The sequence below is a fragment of the Prunus mume genome, linkage group LG2 (genome assembly GCF_029339155.1).
Source record: "Prunus mume cultivar Tortuosa linkage group LG2, ASM2933915v1, whole genome shotgun sequence".
Taxonomy (NCBI): Eukaryota; Viridiplantae; Streptophyta; class Magnoliopsida; order Rosales; family Rosaceae; genus Prunus; species Prunus mume.
The window spans coordinates 40,124,492-40,136,297 of NC_142699.1; the positions used below are offsets into that span (position 1 = coordinate 40,124,492).

Sequence of the window (11,806 nt, forward strand, 5' to 3'; positions counted from 1 at the left end):
GTCTGTCGGACTTGAATATTTTGTCCTATAAACAGTTGAAAGTAACTTCAAACAAAACAGTTTAGTCAATATAGGTTAGACGTTAAACACGATAAACGTTAAAGGCACAAACTTACTTCACAAGATTATTAAAAAAGTCAGCTCTTTCTAAGGCATAAACAGTTGAAAATGATAGTAACTTCAAACAAAACAGTTTAGTCAATTTAGGTTAGACGGGAAACAAGGTTACAGTGTCTAACACGATAACCATTAAGGGCGTCAACTTTCTTGACAAGAATCAAGATTATAAAAAAAGTCGATGCATTTTTCGGTTTTCAACTATTCATGCAATCAATGATCACAAAGGCAATAACTGCAGGTGCTTTCACTCTGTGAACCACTAGTATGATTTTCTTAGCTGTCATCTGTTACTGTAACAGTATTAAAGAAAATCTCTATTTCTTCTAACAATCTCTTATCCTGAAAATCTAATCCTCCAGAATCCCTGTCTAGTATATAGAGATGACTCAGATGACATCATGAATGAAATACTCACAAACATCTCCCGAATTGTACAGGATAGTGACCACCTTCCTTTGATGCTCTTCTGCACTTTCATCTCTCCTGTTGGCAGTGTACTTTAGCTTTCTGCACACCTGCAATGTATAAAATAGACGCATTATCTCTCTGTTAATCGCACTTCCTTGCTATTTGACTTCTAAATTCTCAAGCATGACTGGAATGACAAAGGGTGAAAATTTAAGGAAACCTATCAGCCAGTGTTCATTCTAAAACCAACTGGACAAAAGTAAACTGACTCATTGTTACGTTTGGAGTACTAACAAAAAAAGAAAAGCTTCAATTTAATCCGTTAACATGCCCACTGGACAAGAACAAAAACCAAGGGAACACAGAATGCAAGACATAGAAATGGTCACATGGAGCAACTGATTGACACTAGCAATTTGATCCGTCTTTAAGAATTCAATAGAGCTCAAAATAAAAGTGGAATTTGCATGCTCAAATAATTGGGTGCAAGAATCATCAAATACAGACCTCATCCACTCAGGAACCTTATGCAGTTTTAACAATGTGACTGTTACATGAACTCTTACATGAATTTTGATGCTAATCATGGAACTCACATTTGTCCCTTAAATTGGAAATTCCCCACCCCAAGATCATTGATAGGCAGAGGCCACAACTCATAGCCACTATGAGGAACTGTAGATAATTAGGCCTTCTACTACAGCCGCTACAGACATTAGGTACTCCATGGTGCATATCAATTCCTCCCTGGTTCTATTCCTCTGATCAGATATTCTGGTAAACAACTCCAACAGGCATGGTGAAGCGACCAAAGGAGATCCAAAATGCATTAGTCTGCATAGGTCATGGCAGTAGATTCAAATAAAGGAAATTTGCTGCATCCTATCTGGCTGTAGATTCAAAAGAAAAATGCAATTGTTTATGGTTGGTTGAATTTAATAGGATGAACTAACCTTCTTAACAGTAATTTATAAGAAGCACCAATATTAAGACTTCTCCACACCTTCTAAAACCTGAAAATAATGGCTTTTAAAGCTACTATGAGCACTTGATTTGCAGAATGGTTAAAAATTAAGTGGGAAAAATTCCAATTACTAGGAGACATTCATGATTACACCCGTCTGCAGCTCCTGTGGTGAGAACTATTAACTAAAGAAGAAGACAAGCTTTCTTATTAAATTCCTGTAGGAGCAAGCAAAGCTGGAATCAGCAAAATTAAGTTACTCACCGTCATAGTCACTGCAAGCCAATAGCCATCATGAGAAAGAGTTCCATGGTGCACTGAGCATAAAGTTTAAAATTAAAACTAAGACGGATGTGATATCTGTGGGGACTGTGTATAAGTTGATTTGCAATAAAGATTGTAGTAAGCATTCCCAATACCAAGCAAGCATCACTGGTCTGAAACAGTTGGAAATATGTCAATAATAGTTCCCATGAGATTCACTTCAGAAATTATGTCATGCTGTTGGCCTTCTTTTCTACAGAATTCCTATCGATAAGAACAAAATATATATATATATATATATATATATATTGCTCCTGCTATTAACTCTGCAATTGAATTAACATTTACCATATGACACTCTTCTTTCCATGGAGGATGATGTCAGACCCATTTTCTATATTCCTTCCACAAAATGTATGCAGCTGATAAGACAATGGCCTGTTGATTTTCTCTTGTTGAAACAACCATTTCAATGCTAATGGACAAATCCCATTCATTTTCACTTAAAATCTCGAACAGGACTCTCTCAGCTTCTGGAATGTAGGGAATTTGGTGGCTAACCTTGGCGATATCCCTATAAAGACCATAATGATACACCAGCCTCATTACTGTACATATCGGTGACAAAATTATTAACAGGGATATATATGTTTTAAGGTCAATAAGATGTAAGTTTTAAAGATATTGTTGAAAAGCTTTTCGTTATAGAAGTCAGTGGGTGCATAGATCATATGTGCATATTAATCTATTGAGACTTCACTGTATACTACAAATCCTAGCCATAAAATTTGCAGATAAACAAGGTCATGCTAATTCACAAATTGTCCTTCTCTCATTTTCCTTTTTTAATCATTCCACAATGATGAAAAAATTTGATATGCAAGGGCAAAAAATTTAACATGCTAATTCACAAATGTAACCAAAATACAGGGATAAGAGAATTTCAGGTATACCAAAATTTGAGTTTCCAATTCTTGTCAGGGCTGTATATTAAAATCTGATCACTTTTAATTTCATTTGATTGGTGTTCACTGGGAACTCTGAACCTGCATAAGGTAGAGAAATCTAAAATCAAGTTCAATTATACCGAAATCATACATTGTTTGATTACTGAAAAATACAAAATTCATTTTACAGTTTTCTCAAGAATCAAATGGGAAATAAAGCATTTCCAATTGGTTTATAATTTCACCAAAAAAAAAAAAAGAAACACCAAATTCGCTCAACCTTAACCAATCATGCACTGTTTGATTACCTAAAAACATAAACATTCATAACGCTTTCCTACATTTCCTCAAGAAGCAAACAGAAAACAAATCATTGCCGCAAATTTTAATCTAAATCTCAAAATCGATTCAGAAATTCACAACTAAACAAGTAGAGAATTGATAAATGCAGAGGATGTAAATACCATATAATCTGACGGCGATTCAAGGCCAACGGATCGGAGGAGAGGAGATCGGAAACCCTAGCGACGAAGTCAGCTCAGAGCGAAGCATCAGCGGAAGCGCAGAGAGCGGAAATGAGATCAACGACTTGTCGTAAGATGAGGTCTTCGTAGAAGGAAGAGAGACCCTGAACGAGAGGCGAGACGAAGAAGAGGGTCGGAGATGGACTGAGAGAGAGAGAGAGAGAGAGAGAGAGCGTAGGACACGTGGACGGTGGGAAATTGAGGATTGAAAAGAAGCAGAGCAAGCGCGTTGCTGAATTTGAAGCATAGTCATCTTCTGATGCTTGGTAGCGTTGGAGGTGCTGTGACTGCGAGTCCCTCCAACTACATTTTGCGAGCGTGTGATGTGAAGGTGTTTGAATTTTGGCGCCAGAGAATTTCGGGTTTTATCACGCTAGCGGGGTAACACTAGGAAAAAAGGGCCTAAATAGTAAATACTGTTCCAACCGGCCAAACAAACTAATCCCATCGGTTTAATTTGTGAGTTGAAAAATAGGAGACTTTTGATTCAGTTCAAAATGAGGGAAGTATTTATAAAGAAGGACAAAATTATAGTGTTTGTACAATAATGCTTTTATTCATTTTTGTATTGCCTAAGGAGTCTGATTCTTCTTTTCATATGACGTCAAGGGAGTTTTGCTTCCTGATTGCCATATAGAGCCAAAAAGGATGGAACTTATACTTTATCTGCTGGGATGATCCTTCACGTCAAATGAAGTTGATGATGTTTCTTTTATCATGAGGTCGTCACATGGAGTTATGCTTCCATCATGTTATCTATATTGTGTAGTTCGTCTTCTCCTAAGTTATTTCAGTATGAGTTGTCGTTGTCTTATGCTTCAATTTGTTCTGCTATCTGGTTATAGATTTCATCAAAAACTTTTCCTCTTGTTTTGCTTATCTTGAATTCATATGTGTCATCTGGTCTCCCAGATGTAGTATCTAAATAAATCTTAATAAAGTTGGGTTGGTGAAGAAGGTTCAAATTCATAATTGAACAATTGTTGCTTAGCTATTGTTGCTCCTCTGTATTTTTGAATGTCTTGCTTGGTAAAGATCTCCGTTTTTACGGATTCTGCTAGACTAAGCAGTTCATTATGAGAAATAATAATATTATGTTGTGCTCTATCTAGGTAAATACTATCCGTAAACCACTCTTGGGGTATGCTGGTGAAATCTAATTTTACGTTCTTCCAAAGAGGGATATATATATATATATATATATATATAACTTCTTTTAATTTTGAGGAAAATGAATCTAAATGATGACTATTTTCCATATAAAGTTGACCTAAATAACCATACTTTGCTAAAAATGCTGGATTATGCTCTAAATGCAATTCTCTATATTCCACCATGTAAATTCTAGCGAAATAAATAGTATAATGAGAACAGCTTTTAGTAATAATTTTTATACCAAGTTGTGTATTATTTTTTAAATTAAAAAGAAAAGCTTGAATGTATAACTAAAGAGAACTATTTTGCTCATATACTAATATAATCATATGACTTAATATCTTATGGTAAAAATCTTTACCTTTCTCTAGCTAGGGTTTGAAGAAGATATGGATTTTTAGTTTTTTACTCAATGGAAAATTCTCTATTATGCTTAAGTAAGTTGGGCTCATTAACCTCTTTTTCTTGTAAAATCATGCTTAAATTTTGACATCTTAAATTAATAATTCTAAAATTTCTTACTATTGCATCATACTCTTTCTTTTGCCCCTCATGTTTTTCTTACAAAAAAGAAAGATGTTGTTTTGCTCTTTTATAATCATAATTATATGCTAAAAACTCTTGTTCAAGGGCTTTAATAAGTTTTTCATGCCTTCTTCTCATGCTGTCATTATTAGTTCTAATATTCTAAAAATTGTCTAAAAGAACTTTTTGTTTATCTGCTAATGATACTTGAGTACGATATTTTAAAGTAGGATTTCTAACTTCTTGTACTCGAATTCCATTATAATAATACGTATTTACTACTGGTCTTGTTTACATTTCATATCTCTTGTTTTGACGAATTATATCTATAAACAATAAGAATGTTGGAATTCTGAGCAGGTGTGTTCGGTTGGAACTTTGGAATAAATTGAGTATGAGCACGTGGTGCATTATAGAGACTACAACAGTGCAGATGGGGATTGGTTGTTGAGTCAAAAGTTTCTCAGCACATAGGCTGCATGCTAACCAACTAACAAAGCGTAGAAATCATGATGCTTTTTGATCATTTCATTTGAATGTTCTTGGGCTATAAAAAAATCCGTTGACTAACCACCCTGCTCAATATGGCTTCTATTTCAATTCTATTTATAAGATTGTCCTTCCGGGAAATGTTAGACCAGCAACAACAAATTTGGCACCCAAAAAGCTCACCAAACTCACAAAACAAAAACTAGCATCATAGATAGGCTGAACGGCCTACTACATGTTCTAGCGGCCAGTCCATTCATTATTTATCGTAACTTGCGCTATTTCTTTCATATCTCCAATGTTACTGACTAGAATATGTGGTAACTCGTTCAAGCCTTTCTATGGCGCTAGTCTTATGTTTTGTGAGTTTGGTGCTGCAATGTGAAGTTAGCATTGCTGCCCCAATGATGGCCCTTCAAGTTTCTTCTTTGTTCAGAATGTAGTGTCAGGTCTTTGATTGAAGATTGGGTAGCATCTTGAACTTTTATTTTAATGCAACAAAGTATATTTGGAACCACCAACAGATCCTCTTTAAGTTCTTTCTACTTTCAATATGAGGATTGCATGTCTGATGCAGTCATATTCAATTCTGCAACAGTCTCAATCTAACATTCCTGTATGATTGCATCTCTTTTAAATTATCAACAAGCTCATCTGAAATTGATTTGAAGGATCTAATACATTGTTTGTTTACATTTCTACATATAAACTTGCTCTTGAACTCATATTCTTAGAAGCTTGGCCGTCACCCGCTTAAAAGTCTCAAGGAGGGTTTTATTGAAAGCAAGGGCTGACTTGTTTTTCCTGCATATAGAGTCTCAAAAGCGGCAATAAATGCATATACAAGGATTCTAGCCAAGAAATACCCCAACTTCCTCATCAATTCTGTCTGCCCCGGCTATGTCAAGACAGATATAAACTTCAATACCGGCATCTTGTCCGTTGTAGAAGGTGCTGCAAGTGTTCTGAAGTCAGCATTGCTGCCCAGTGATGGCCCTTCTGGCCTCTTCTTTGTTCGGTCTGAAGTATCATGTGCATGATTGAAGCTGATCAATTTGTGCTAATGCATTTCATTTGTTGGGGCAGCATCTTGGATTTTCAATGTAACAAAGTATATTGTTAAAATTTATATGTACATCAGTGATGTGACAAGTTTGTTTGTTAACTAAAATGGATGCATGCTCATTAATTTCTATCTTTAGAAATCTTCCCTAGATTGGTTTATTGTTCTTCTCCAAATTTGACCAATACTCTCCTTAATTTTTTTTAGGTTGTGAAAATATTAAAATATTAAAATATTCAAAATTAATAATAGCATCTTGATATTTTAGCCACTGAAGAACAGAGTTTCTATTTTGAATGAACTGAATAAACTAGACAATAAGATCGCGTGCTCTCCAAGAAATTAGAAGGCTCGGCACTTCCTGGAACTGGCAACAACTAGTTCTTGTTCAAAACACGACCTCGTTGCGGCTTTGGCGGCATAGGCAGGTTCTTAATGTCCAGAATTTGAATTTTCTTTCTCTTGTTTTGCAACTCTTGATAGCTTTGATGAAGCTTTTTCTTACTGTTCTCCAACTTCTCTTCATCATCCCAATCTCGCCGGTGATGAAGATGATGAGTAGATTTTGTGGGCCCCTTAGGGTTTTGTTGGCTCTCCAAAAAATCAGAAGGCTCTGGGCACTTCCTCGAACTGGTCTTGCTCAAAACCCGGCCTCGCTGAGGCTTAGATGGCAAAGGCAAGTTCTTGACCTCTGGAAGTTGAATTTTATTTCTCCTGTTTTGGAACTCTTGGTAGCCTTGGTGAAGCTTTCGCTTGCTATTCTCCAACTTGTCTTCATCGTCCCAGTCTTGACGTCGATGATGAGCATCAGATTTTCTTGGCCCCGTAGGCTTTTGTTGACAAGAAGATGGCGGTGGTGCGCTTAGCATAAAGCGGAAGGTCTCCAAATCCTTGCCTTTGCCATGAGATGGTGGTTTCTTGGGCTTCTGGAGAATTGCCAAGTGGCGCTCATCAAGTTTGATGTCGTCATAGACAACGTCAACGTCAACAGAAGGCTCTCGCTCGCATTGCTGCTCCTTCAAAGCCTGATCGCAAACAAACTTCATCTTGTCTGAAAGAGAAAAGATTATAGCAAAATTGGGAAACCCTAAATCACAGTAGCTAGTGTTTACAAAAGCCTCACGCTACATACGTATATATATGTAGTTTCCTGTTTCCTAATCTCATTGGGAATATTTTATTCTAATTAATTATAATGTACTATTAAATTTTTATTAGACATAAGAAATTAAACCAACCAAACAAACCCTTAAGTTGCCAACTCACGTTTAGAATTATCTTATCTCGCCCGATATCCTTGGGCTGAAATTAGCTTGGGTCCCAAGTTTTCTGTTTTCTTGATTTATTCTCTTGATAGGACAAGAATTAAATACCCAAGTTTTTTGTTTCTTTTTTTCATGCCAGGTTTCTATTTCACTTGAGTGTTACTACTTCCATTTCTTACTACTAAACCAAGTATTACTATTTCTAATTATAAAATTAAAAAAATTATAGGAAATTCATTTTCATGTATATATAGGAAAATATTATCTTACTACAGAGTTCACAAATATATAAATATATCTATATAATCAGGGGAGGCTCTAGAGCCTCCAAGCTCATTCCAGTTTTTATATATACCCATTATGATACTATATATAAAATTAAAATATAAAAATATAAAAATTATACATGTTTAAACTTTGAAAAAGAAACTTCTTAAGGACAAACATTTTTTCGCTTTACCAATTATTTTTCAATAATTCAATGAAGGCTGAAGTCCGAGCTATCAAATAAGTGTGGTGATTGAGGATTTCTTTTAGTTTTGAATTTCTTCCTTTATCTGTTTTGGGAAATTAGTCTATAATTTACATTTTCAGTCACGATCTTGAAGAATTTTTTGGTGTACATATGTACGTAAATATGTCTTATTATACTAGAATTTGAGATTTGATCAAGAATTTGATAAAGTTTCTTTAGATAAACTGTAATTTATATTAATTTACAACTGAAAATAAAGCGCTAATAAAACAAAAATACTGAAAATCTCCATCAATCAAGCATGTAGGTTATTTATTTACTTTCTTGTAGTGAAAATATTTAAATATTCGAAACAATATGGCATTAATAATAGCATCCCGATATTTTAGCCACCAGTGTTTTTAATGCGTCAATTACATATTGAATTGAAGAACAGAGTTTCTATTTTGCCTCGTTTACATTATTTTACTTTCATATACTCTCTCTCCATCAAGATATTCATCTGATTTAGTTACCGTTGGAGTTGGACTGAAATTAGCTTTGGTTCCCAAGTTTTCTAAGCACGCCTCTTCTCTCTTCTCTGCGTTTTCCAAGCACGCCTCTTCTCTCTTCTCTGCGAGACTGAGCCTCTTCTCTCTGCGAGACCAAGCACCCCTCTTCTCAAATTCTTCTCTTCTCTCTCTTCCCCTCTCTCCTCGCTCTTCCTCCATCCCCTTAGTCTCTGCATCAGAGAAGTTCACTTTGACTTTCATTGAACAAAATATAGAGGGTTCTATCTTCAGCCATCTGTCGCAACAAAACACTCGCAAATAAAGCATTGATTTTTAACAGATACAGACCTATTTCATCCCCTTCAACCCCATTTCTAACCTTGGACTTGAACAACACATTGAAAATTACCCAAACAGGTCAAGATTCTATTAGATATGAGTTATCTTCTTCGTTTGATTAGGATTTTGCTTCTGGGAATAGACTGTTTGATTAGGATTTTGCCTCTGGTTATAGACTTTTTGCAAAATTTGAGGGGTTCTCTTTGATCTGAGGAAAAAAGTTGGAATTATTGTTAATAAATAAAATTAAAATAAAATTTTGATTTATTAAAAAAAAATAAAGTTATTTCCAGTCTGTTGTTTGGTGCAAGAATGAATAGGACATGGCTCAAAACCTACCCAACCCAGCCAGCCTAATCCAATGCTTTAAAACCTATCCTAACCAGTCCAAGCCAGCCCACCAAATGGGGCCAAATCGGACAAGGACTGTATGAGAGATTATATAAGGATAGCAAACCCATCTCACTTTTCGCTACTTTGTTTTTGTTGTTCACTTTCACTTCATAGTTCACTTCATTCAATATCTCATCAACTAGAACAAAGATTTCCCTTTTAGAGTAAACCCTGATAACCCTTTTTGGTTCTCTACCAATTTGTTCTGTTGATCATGGCTTCTTCACTGGGTTCTTTCAATCTCTCAAGTAGGAGCAAAAGAGAAGGAGATGAAGCATAAGACAAAGGGAAGATAGGGTATTTGACAATGGAAGATTTTAAAGGAATAAATTTTTATTCTTTGTGTCCTTATGATCATCTGACATTGGTTGCCACTGTTCTTTTTGAAAAAACTGAGCAGGAGAAACAATTCAAGAAGGAGGAGCACCAGAGAAGCACCACAAGTTGCTTCTTCTTCTCCAAATGCATCACCCTATTTTCATCCCTTGGTCTTGAAAGAAATCTAAAGCAAGGGATGAAAGGCTGCTACAGACACACATATTTGCAAGCTTATTTTGTAATATATATTGTTCACAAGGAGCAGTGGATTTACCCTACCTGCTGGATATGTAAGGTAAGTGTATAACTTTACAATTAATTACAAGTAATTGCATAATCAAGATCCCCATAATTAGTCACTTTCCTATATTAGAGTCAGTGGCCTTCTTTGGCTTATCACCGCCCCTCCCCCCCTCCCCCTCCACAAGCAAAGCGAGCGAGGAATAAAGTGAAGCTTGGAGATCGAGGACGAGAAACGAGGCAATGACAACCCCTTAGTGAAGACATCAGCAATTTGATCCAGAGAAGCCACAAAACCAACATGTAAGGCTTGAGCAACAACCTGTTCACAAACATAATGATAGTCCACATCAACATGATGAGTCCGAGCCTGGAAAAAGGGATTAGAAGCAAGAGAAATGGAGCTAATATTATCACTCCAAAGCTGAGGAGGAGACAAAGGTTGATGCAAGTCAGCAAACAAAGAATGAAATTAGGATAAAGCACCAGCTGTGTAGGCAAGTTGACAGTATTCGACCTCCTCCTTGAGCGAGAAACACCATGCATGTTTCTTAGAGCTCCCATAAACCAAATTGGAACCCAAATAAATGCACTACCCACCAATGGATTTACGATCACCAAGATCACCAGCATAATCAGCATTAGAAAAGGCCGTCAAAGCCATAGGACTCGGCTGATAGACAAGGCTATCGGCGTAAGTGAACTTTAAACAATGGAGGATCCATAGCAATCCAATGAAGAGTGGTAGGACGATGCATAAACTGATAGACCTAGTTAACAACAAAAGCAATATTTGGGCATGTTAAGGTGAGGTACTGAAGGGCCCCAACAACACTATGGTACTTAAAGACATCCAAGAAAGGTTCATCATCCAAAAGGCTAAGACGTCGACCAAAGAGAGCAGGTGTAGACACAGGCTTGCAATCAATATTATTCTTCTTGAGTAAATCCAAAATATATATACTTTACAAGGAGCAGTGGATTTATCCTAGTTGTTGGATACATAAGGTAAGTGTATAACTATACAATCAATTACAAGTAATTACATAATCAAGATCCCCATAATTAGTCACTTCTGTATTAGCATTATTATCAGTAACCAGAGTGTCATCAACATAAATCAACAGATAAATGACAATTGAGGCATCAATAAATACAAAGAGAGAAGAATAAGCTTTGGAGGCAACAAAACCCAATGTCAGCAAATGAGAAGAAAAACATTGAAACCATGTCTGAGGAGCCTGTTTAAGGCCATAAAAGGATTTGTTAAGGCAACAAACATAATCAGGTTTATGAGGATCAATAAAACCAGATGGCTGACACATATACACCTCCTTTGTCAAAGAACCACGTAGAAAACCAATTTGAACATCCAACTGACGAATAGACACTCAAAATAATTATGGTTTAAAACTAATATATTTATTCTTCTCTCAAGAAGGAATATATATACTACATATAGAGTGGTTACAAATAGGAAATATGTACAAAATCTCCTAATTCTACTAAAATTAGATAATTATAACAAATTATAAATTCTATTCCTAATAGGAACATTGACTCATGCCAACACTCCCCCTCAAGTTGGTGCATAGATTTCGGTAATTCCCAACTTGTCAAGTGAGTCTTCAAATCAGCGTTTTGACACGTCATAGGTCAACATATCTGCAAGCTGCTCTGAAGAAGGCACAAAAGGTATATAAATTAACTTATGCTCCAGCTTCTCCTTAATGAAATGCCGATCAACTTCTACATGCTTAGTTCGATCATGTTGCATCGGATTGTTAGCAATTTCAAATGCAGACTGATTATCACAGTGGAGCTTT

At 35.9% G+C, this 11,806-nt stretch overlaps 2 pseudogenes; both read right to left on the reverse strand.

The window, feature by feature from the left end:
• Positions 1-1,237: 1,237 nt before the first annotated feature.
• LOC148920341 (protein PUTATIVE RECOMBINATION INITIATION DEFECT 1-like) lies at positions 1,238-4,564 on the reverse strand (annotated as a pseudogene).
• Positions 4,565-6,801: 2,237 nt separating this feature from the next.
• Positions 6,802-7,505, reverse strand: LOC148920342 (uncharacterized; annotated as a pseudogene).
• Positions 7,506-11,806: the final 4,301 nt, after the last annotated feature.